The sequence below is a fragment of the Aotus nancymaae genome, unplaced genomic scaffold (genome assembly GCF_030222135.1).
Source record: "Aotus nancymaae isolate 86718 unplaced genomic scaffold, 86718_ANA_hifiasm-v0.15.2.pri h1tg000002l, whole genome shotgun sequence".
Classification (NCBI taxonomy): domain Eukaryota; kingdom Metazoa; phylum Chordata; class Mammalia; order Primates; family Aotidae; genus Aotus; species Aotus nancymaae.
The window spans coordinates 43,558,835-43,568,254 of NW_026988413.1; the positions used below are offsets into that span (position 1 = coordinate 43,558,835).

General features: G+C 39.6%; 1 pseudogene; it reads left to right on the top strand.

The window, feature by feature from the left end:
- Positions 1-6,784: 6,784 nt before the first annotated feature.
- Positions 6,785-9,006, top strand: LOC105720422 (mitochondrial intermediate peptidase-like; annotated as a pseudogene).
- The last annotated feature ends 414 nt before the right edge of the window (positions 9,007-9,420 follow it).

Here is a 9,420-nt window from a genome sequence, read left to right on the forward strand (position 1 = left end):
ACATATTGTGAAGTATACTTTTGGAAAAATCAAAATTCCATGGCTTCTTTTATTATATTTCTATGGTATCTTTCAGCCAAGGTTCCTAGCAATATAACAGTGGTGCCATCTACATCACAATATATTACTGATAGAAAGATATGAATTTAGAAATTGATGGAAGTTAAAGCAAAGCAGATTAAAGTGAGCCAAACACACTAGTTTTCAAGGTAGGTTCTAGAAATAAGTTTCACAGACGCAGTAAGCAATCCATTGAGATTTGTAGCATTGTTTAGAATAATTCTTTTAAATAGGAAGTTAAAAACCAAGTGCAGAAAATAAGGTTTTAAAACAGAGTTTAATAAGCCTGCTTATAACCAGTGGTGGGGAAAAACTGTTAAAGATAGTTTTGTTGTTACTGGAACTAAGTTAAAAATAAATTGCCAGAAGCTAGTTTGATTTAGGAGATGCATTTGAACTTATCCCTAGAGGGTAGCTAACATTGGCTAACATAGCCAACCTCTGTTGTAAGCCCTTGACATATGTTAACCCATTTAATCTTTTCACAATCTTTTCAAGGAGGTACTATTAGGCTTACTTTAGGAATGAGAAAATGAGGCAGAGAGGTAAAATGAAGTAAAAATAATTCACCCAAGATCACCAAGGAGGAAAGGGAGGGGTGCAACCTGCGTGGTCTGGCTCTGAAGCCTGATTCTAACCACTATGGTAAGCGGTCTCTCTTCAACTGAGTGTTTGAATCAAGTGGCAATGTTCTTTCATTAAACGCATAGAAGTATATTTAGAAGAATTCTAGTATATGTGGGAGGCCTTGAAGAATCTTCAAAATTGAACCAATCATTAGTGGGATTATTGAACTTTCACTGTATTCCTGCTCTAACAAAAAGATTAGCCCTGTAATATTTCAAACCCTGCAAATATTCAGCCCCTGACATTTAAATTCTTGCTAAATACCCTATGTCATCTCATTCAATCCTCATAACAACCCTATAGAGTGGATTTCATTTTCTCCATTAGCACATGACACGGACTTTTACAAAATGAGGGTGGATACCACAAATATAAAGTCTGCAAATGCCAAGGCATTTATATATTACCACATCCTTTTTATAGATTTATGAAAAAATGTTGCCTAAAAAACCTGAGGCCACAGATATCAACATATCCAGTTCTATAAGAGTTATGATGGGAAGGAATACTATAGAAAAACAAACTAACATAATAAGTTAATATAAGAGATATGTAGGGTAACGATACTTGTGAAATGTGGAAGTTGGGTTGGTTCATAGACTGTTTTTCTAAGTCAAGGACATTGGAAATTGTAGAATTACAAACCTCATCAGGAGGAAAAAAAAAAATCCTCAGCTGGGCTGGTAGCCTGGGGGCATTAGCCTTTTTAGCTGTATTCTAGAAAAATTAAAAACAAGAGTTCTCTCCCTAGAGAAGTGCCCCAGGCTACAGCAGCTCAACTCCAAACAGGTTTCACTACCTCGTATTCCCTCTTAGAGGGAGGCTCCACAGGCTCTAATCTCTGTCCTCTGGCCTTGTTAGAGCCTCTACCAGCCCTCTCCTAATTAAATTTTGTCAGCACTTCTACTTCTGTGAGCAATCTTATATTCCCTGTAGTGAATTCTGGTCACACTCAGCTGCCTGCCTTGACAGGCCATTTTAATACCCAGTTATCTGTGGTTTTTTATTGTTGTTAGTGCTCTGGTTATCATCAAGATGGGTTATAACATAAAATAAAATAATCATAAACACGGAAAATATTTTCAAAAGGGTAATATCTTTCCTGCCATTGCAATTCTCCATCCACCTCCATGTTTATTTTTTCCACTGGTCTTCATCTGGTTTGGGTTGGGGAGTGGATACTAAAGTCACTTAGGAAAACTTTTAAATAATTCATACCCTCCTACTCTTCCCTTCTGCAGATTATGTTGTGTTGAAAACAACCATTTTTAAAAAACAATCAAGCATAACCTACATTTCCTCAATTCTTCAAAATTCTTAGGAATTTATAGACCTTTTTATTTTTTTAAGGCAGGGAGTAGAGCTTTATGTTTAAATGTACTCATATAACAAGCTTTCCTGGCCATGAGTAAAACATCCTGTTTTATGTTAACCACCATCACGTAACAAGATGTAACAGTATATATTTTTGCAGCAATTTTAAAGTTTCTTTCATTTCTAAATTGAAAAAGACACTACTAATTTTTAAATCTCAGTTAAAGGAAAAAAGATAATTGAAGACCCCTTCTTGTATTAAGGAACCATAGATTAACCAGCAGTATTCGCTGAAGGTTCTCAAAATAAAATTATTTCCATCTTGATTTCAATTTAAGGGAATCTTAACTAGCACTTTCACTTTAAATATGTACTTCCTCTGTTGTTCTATCTCCCAAGTGGCTTTTTGCCCAGAAATCGGAAGGCACTGTGTTTAGGCTGGTAGCCTTTGGGTGAAAGAAAAACAGAATTGAGACTGAAGAGGTGTGTGTGTCTGCTCAGACTATCTTTCTTCCATCATCTCCTGCTACTAATTCTTCACCAGTAAAATTGTACATTCCTGCCCCCACCCCAAGGTTAGACAATTGGGGAATTGTTGAGAGTCTCTTATTAGTCGGCACAGCTGAGTTTTATTTATTTATACTCCATGTATCTCCAAAATATTTCAGGTGGTCAGCAACAATAGTAGTATGTCTATTATAGAAATTAAAAGTAATCTTTCCCCTCTTCCCAACTAATCCCTGTGTACACCCCCCTTCCCTCCCCCATAATAATAGAAAGAAAGAAGTAAAAATTAACTTTGATTCAGCCTTGGTTAAAATGATAAGAAAACATAAGTTACAATAATATTTAATTATTTCATGTCAAAACATTCTGATAATATAAAGAACACACGAAACAAAGATATTGGCTAGGTGGTGGAAACATTTTATTTAGAATTAAGTGAATGTGCCAGTTACTAAGTTTTTATATCTCAGCACCAAATCTATCCATTTTGTGCTACATGATGCTGGAACTGAGACTTTACAAACCACATTCCAGCTGGCTCCCTCTTAATTTCTGCCAATTATGGTGATGAGAGGAGGCTGTTTAGAAGGAGAACACAAAGGGGAGAGAGGAAGAAAGACCTACTTGCTCCTGCCTGCTTCCTCTTCCTGGAAGCATCAACCCTACAATTCTTCTTCACCCTAGGAAGGCAATTCCGCCCAACAATGCTGCCTCACCCTGAGAGGGCAAGTCCTTCCCATCACAACTCTTATAGAACCAGCCTTTTTGCACCTCCTTAGAGACACAAAAACTAGCTGCCTAAAGACCCCTTTTTAGAGATCCGAGTTTCAAGACTGCTTGTCTCCAAGCTTCCAAGTTTTAATACAGATTGAACATACCTAATTCAACAACCTGAAATTTTAAATGCTCCAAAATCTGAATCTTTGAGGGCTGACATGACACCACAGGTGGAAGTTTTCACAGTTGACCTCATGTGATGGGTCACAGCCAAAATACAGTCAAAACTTGGTTTCATTCACAAAATTATTTAAAATCTTATATAAAATTATCTTCAGGCTACATATATATGTATATGGAACATACCATGTTTAGACTTGGGTGCCATCCCCAAGGTATCTCATTATGTATATGCAAATATTCCAAAATCTGAAGAAATCTGAAATCAGAAACATTTCTGGTCCCAAGCATTTTGGATAAGAAATACTCAAACCTGTATGTGCAACCTCCTTCCTTTGTTCCCCCAGCCCCAGGGTGGTATCTGCTCCTGCAGTCGCTTTATGTTTCCTTTCTGCCTTTTTAGGCACCTAACTAACAACTTTATACCTAATTAAAAATTCCTTATGTTATATTTTCTGTTAAATAAGTAGTGTGACCACTATACCCTGACAGGATCTTAATGGTTACAATGGAGACTGGCCATGTCTCTTATCTTCACTTATGTGAAGCAGCATGCCTCCTAAGATAGTCACAACACTCTTCCAGAGCTATTAATATAAAGATCTTCCCTTGATAGTCATTTTTTGTTAAAATTTCTCTAACTCCACTGGAAGCAAGAAAAAAATTACTTTTTAAAAAAGCAAAGTTTCTTTCAACAAGGAGACATGTAAGACACTACTTTATTCCTTTATTTTTGGCAAAATACGTTTATTGTAAAAATTGTAATTTGCTCCTTTTTACAGTGTAGATGAACTGTGTTAGACCTGTGACTGCATGTATCATATGTGGGTTGGAAAGGCCAGATTCTAGGTCTAATTTTCTATTTGTTAGCTTGGTAAATAAAATGATGATGGTGGTGCTAGCAGCTTAAAAACTACACTCAATGGGAAGTATGGATTATGTAATGATTTGCTATTGGAAAATTAAAAATAAATTTAAAAGCATGATAGAAAGATTGCTAGTTCTATCATTATATTGGGAGCCTGGGATTATATTCTCAAATGAAATTTAACTTTCAGCTCTCTTACAAGCCAAGGAAATAATTATTGCTTTTATGTACAAGTAAGGAAGTGATATCAGCAAAATGGCTGACTAGAGATGCTTGACTCATCCCTCTCACAATAAAGGACCAAGGTAACAAATAAACAGCTAAGATTTTACTGACATGTTGAAGGGAGAGTGCTGGCATGCAGTGAGGGAGTGGAGATGCACCTGCGGTGATTGATTGGAAATCCAGGAGGGCGGCATGGAGGTATCTGCAACCATCTCCCCTGCTCAGATTGAATCTGCCTGGAATCAAAAGGAACTTATCATTTCAGGGGGAAAGGTAGCAAAAGACCCCACTAGTCGCCATTGCCACCACAAACACCCACAGTCCTTACTGCAGGAGAATCACATGCTCTTTGCAAGCCCTGAGCCCAGTTTGGAGAACTGCCAGGAATTCATACAGCTGCATTGCCCCAGTTTAGGGGCATGACATGTGTTCTTTCCACCCACAACTCACCCTCTGTAAAACAAGCTGGTGCAGCACGGTATCATGAGAAGAGAGCCACCTCTGTAGTGCACCTTGTTCTGATGGCTAGTAGCTACTGTTCATCTCCAAATACTGGGGATTCATCTTAATTTCACCAAGCGTACACAGGTGACTGAATGCCACAACTCCATCTGCACAAAGCTCAGGCCCAGGGTAGGCTGTGACTCTGGTCTTGCACAACAAGGAAACCCACCCATTCCTGCTGCCAAACTTCCAGCTGAATGAACAGTCTGGCAGTCGCACCCAGGGTGAACTCAACCTTGAGCCAGCCAAACCACTGCACACCCCCCTTGAAGTGATAGAGGCGTCTAAGCCTTTGAACAGCTAATGCACACATCAGGCTGGTGGAGCAGCCTGAGTACTTCTGCTCAGGACCTGAATAATAGTCCTGTCCCTGCAGTGTCCTCCCACTCCCCAGCAGACATGTTCCTAGCCTGCCCAATGGCCCTGCACCTGCAATCAAGATCTGAGACACAGTCCCACAGTCTGGCTTCTGGTGGGCACAATCCCAGGCTGGCCAAGCAGCTTGAAGCCTATGACCTGGACCTGAGAAACAGTCCCCAAAGGCTACCCTAAGCCAGCTGAGCAGCCTAACACTTGTGTCCCAAAATTAAGAAACATTTCAATGGGTTCCCCTCACACCCTTAGACCATCTGAGCAGCCTTCCACCTATGTCTCAGGCCTGAAAAACAATTCTGTGGGTTGTCTCTGGTAGATAGACTTCCAAGCCAGCTGACCAGCTGTGTGCCTACATTCTGAGCCTGAGAAACATACCACAGTCTACTCGTGGCAGGCATGCCACAAGGCCAGTCAAGCAAATGTGTGCCCATGCTCCCAGCCAAACAACCCTGTGACCCCAATCTCAGTGAGCCAGACCCCAAGGTGACTGAACCACTATGTGCACACACAGTCCTATGACCCAAGAAAATCCTGGAGAGCCCACTCCAAGGATAGCCATACCACTACCATCAAAATCTTAGCCTAGGCCACTCCTTGAGAGCCCACTCCCACCATGGCCACAACACTACCATATAGCCTAGGCCACTGAGACACTCATAAATGTTACTAGTGTGGATTACAGCTGGAAAAAACTACATGGGGACTATACTACAGTGTCCTCCTAGAACCAAGGCCAACACCCTAAGACCCATTCATACAAATAAGTCTTTCCCTATGAAACCTACTTCATGAAATTGGAAGAGGTGACTTCTCCACCAGATATGTATAAATCAATGTAGGAACATGTTGAACATGAGAAAGAAAGGAAACATGACACCTCCAAAGGAAAACAATGTCTCCAGTAATAAACATCAATCATAATATATCAAATGCCAGAAAAATAATTCTAAATAATATTAAGAAAACTTAGTGAGATACAAGAAAATACAGATAGACAATTCAATGAAATCAGGAAATTAATTATTTGAATGAGAAATCCAAAGACATATATCATTAAAAAAGAGCCAAACAGAAATCCTAGAGCTGAAGAATTGTGTTCAACCAAGTCAGCCACTCTGCACAAGGAATCTGAGAATTCACCAAAGATGCTCACAGTCTGGGACCCAGAATGTGGACGTTCCATAAGCAATTCTGTCTTTCTCAAGGCTTTTTCTTAAGAAAGCTTTCTTGAAATCTTTCTGGGGTGAATGAATGAAATGACAATATATAATCAAGAGCTTCAGCAACACACTAGACGAAGCAGAGGAAATAATTTCTGAACTTGAAGACAGGTCTTTTGAAATATCACAGGTGAACAAAAGAAAGGAAGGAAGGAAAGAAAAGAAAAAAGAAGAAAGCATTTTAAAAATGAAGAAAGCCAAGAAAACACAGAACGTGCACTCCTGGCTGGAGCTGCAGCACTGGGGCAAGGGTCTTGCAGCGGGGCTTGGGGCTGCTCCACGAACACTACGTGCCCAAAGGCTACGTGGCTTCAGAGCTGGAGTAGCAGTCCTGTGGTCAGGGCCAGCAGGCAGGCAGGGGCAGCCTCAGAGCCGAGACCCCTGCAGAACAGTTAGCACCAGCTGGTCCCTGGTGGGCTCCAACTTCAATGTCAAGCCGCAGGGCAGCCGCTTGGACCTGTTTGGTGAGTGCTGGGGTCTTTTTGGAGGTCCTGAGCTCAGCGCCCCAGAAAGATTTCAAGCAACATTTCTCAAGAAAAAGCCTTGAGAAAGACAGAATTGCTTGTGGAACATCCACATTCTGGACCCCAGACTATGCTCATCTTTGATGAGTTCTCAGATTTCTTGTGCAGAGTGGCTGACTTGGTTGAACACCAATTTGGAAGTACGTCAAAGTTTGAAAAAATTACTAGCTGATTAAAAAAAAAAAAAAAAACTTGTGAGTTCCCTTGATCCAGAAACCAGGCAACTGGCTGAACTGTTTATGTTTGAGTTGGAAATTAGTAAAATCCATCTAAACAAAAAAAAAGTGTAAAAGAGCAGTGAACCTCAATGTTAAAATCTTGGATTTGAGCAGTATATGCCTTACGGCAACCAACTTTCCCAAGAAGACTGAGAAGCTCTCTTACCAGAACACATTCACCATAACTTTTATCTGATGGGGATCGTATCTTAATTGATGATCTCCATGCAGAAGCACCAGACGACTTAGTGCCAGAAACTGCTTACAAAATTTTTCTTTATCCCAATACTGGTCAATTAAAATATTTAGAAAAATCCCTCAGCAACAGAGATCTCAGCAACAGAGATCTTCTGACAAAGTTGGCAGGGTATTCTGTTTTCCCACAGGGCTTTCCAAGCAACAATAGTTAAAAATCAAGAGACTGTCATGCAGTTTCTCGGAAGCTTTCTAACAAACTTTCTAAAAAAACTCTAAAAGATTTTGAGATAATACAAGGGATGAAAATGAAACAGAATCCTCAAAATTCTGAAGTAATACCTTGGGAGCCCTGCTACCACAGTGGTGTGATTCATGCACAAACGCATAATATTGAGTCTGGCTTATGTTGCCTGTTTTTCTACCTTGAAGCAAGCATGATAGGCCTGAATATTTTGCTTAACAAACTGTTGGGGATTTCATTATATGCGGAACAACCTGCAAAAGGAGAGGTATGGTATGAAGATGTCCGTAAATTGGCTGTCATTCATGAATCTGAAGCATTGTTGGGGTGCATTTAGTGTTATTTTTTTCAGTGAGCAGATAAAAAAAAAAAAATCAGGATTGCCATTTTACAATCCATGAAGGCAGATTAAAGGAAGCTGGAGACTATCAACTCCCAGTCATAGTTCTTATGCTGAATCTTCCCCATTCCTCAAGGAGTTCACCAACTTTGCTAACTCCTGGAATGATGGAAAATCTTGTCCATGAAATGGGACATGCTATGCATTCAATGCTAGGACATACTTATTACCAACACATCAATGGGACCAGGTATCTTGCTGATTTTGCAGAGGTTCCTTTTATTCTAATAGAGTACTTTGCAAATGATTATTGAGGAGTTAACCAGTTTGCCAGACATAATCAGAATGGGCAGCCACTGCCAAAAAAATATGGTGTCTCAGCTTTGTGAATTGAAAAAGATTTGTGCTTCAGCTGATATGAAACTTCAGGTCTTTTACGCCACTCTGGATCAAATCTATCATGGGAAGTATCGCCTGAGGAATTCAACCACAGACATTATCAAGGAAACACAAGAGAAATTCTGTGGCTTACCATATGTTCCAAATACTGCCTGGAAGCTGTGGTTCAGCTATCTGTTGGGCTATGGTACCACATATTACTCTTATCTCATGTCAAGAGCAGTCACTTTCATGGTTTGGAAGAAATATTTTCTACAAAATCCTTTTAGCAGGGCCACCAGGAAGTGCTATTCCAGGGAGATGCTGGCCCACTGTGGAGGCAAGGAGCCCTTGCTCATGGTTGAAGGTGTGCTTCAGAAGGGACCTTCTATTGATAATTTTGTAAGTGCCCTTGTTTCTGACTTGGATCTGGACTTTGAAACTTTCTTCATGGAGTCTGAAAAATGGAAACACCCTAAATCTCTTACATCAAGGTCATGTAGATATTGATTTTGTTATAAATGCTACAGCTGTGAAAGCTTGTTTCTAATTTCAGTGTTGACTTCTGTAATAACTTCTGAAAAACTTTAAATTGATAGAACTTGGAATAAGTAATTTGTTTTAATTATAAAGAAATGAAGAAAGCCTTCAGAAGGTATGAGACACCATTAAGTGAATAAATATTCATATTATGGGTGTTCTACAAGGAGAAGAGAAGGGAAAAGGAGAGGAAAACATATTTAATAAAATCATAGTAGAAAACTTCCCAAGTCTTGAGAGAGAGATGGACATCCAGATCCAGAAAACTTAAATAATCCCAATTAGATTCAACCCAAGCAGGTCCTCTCTGAAGCATGTTGTGGCCAAATTGTCAAAAGTCAAAGACAATAAATTTTTAAAACAGCAAGAGGAAAGCATTAAGTC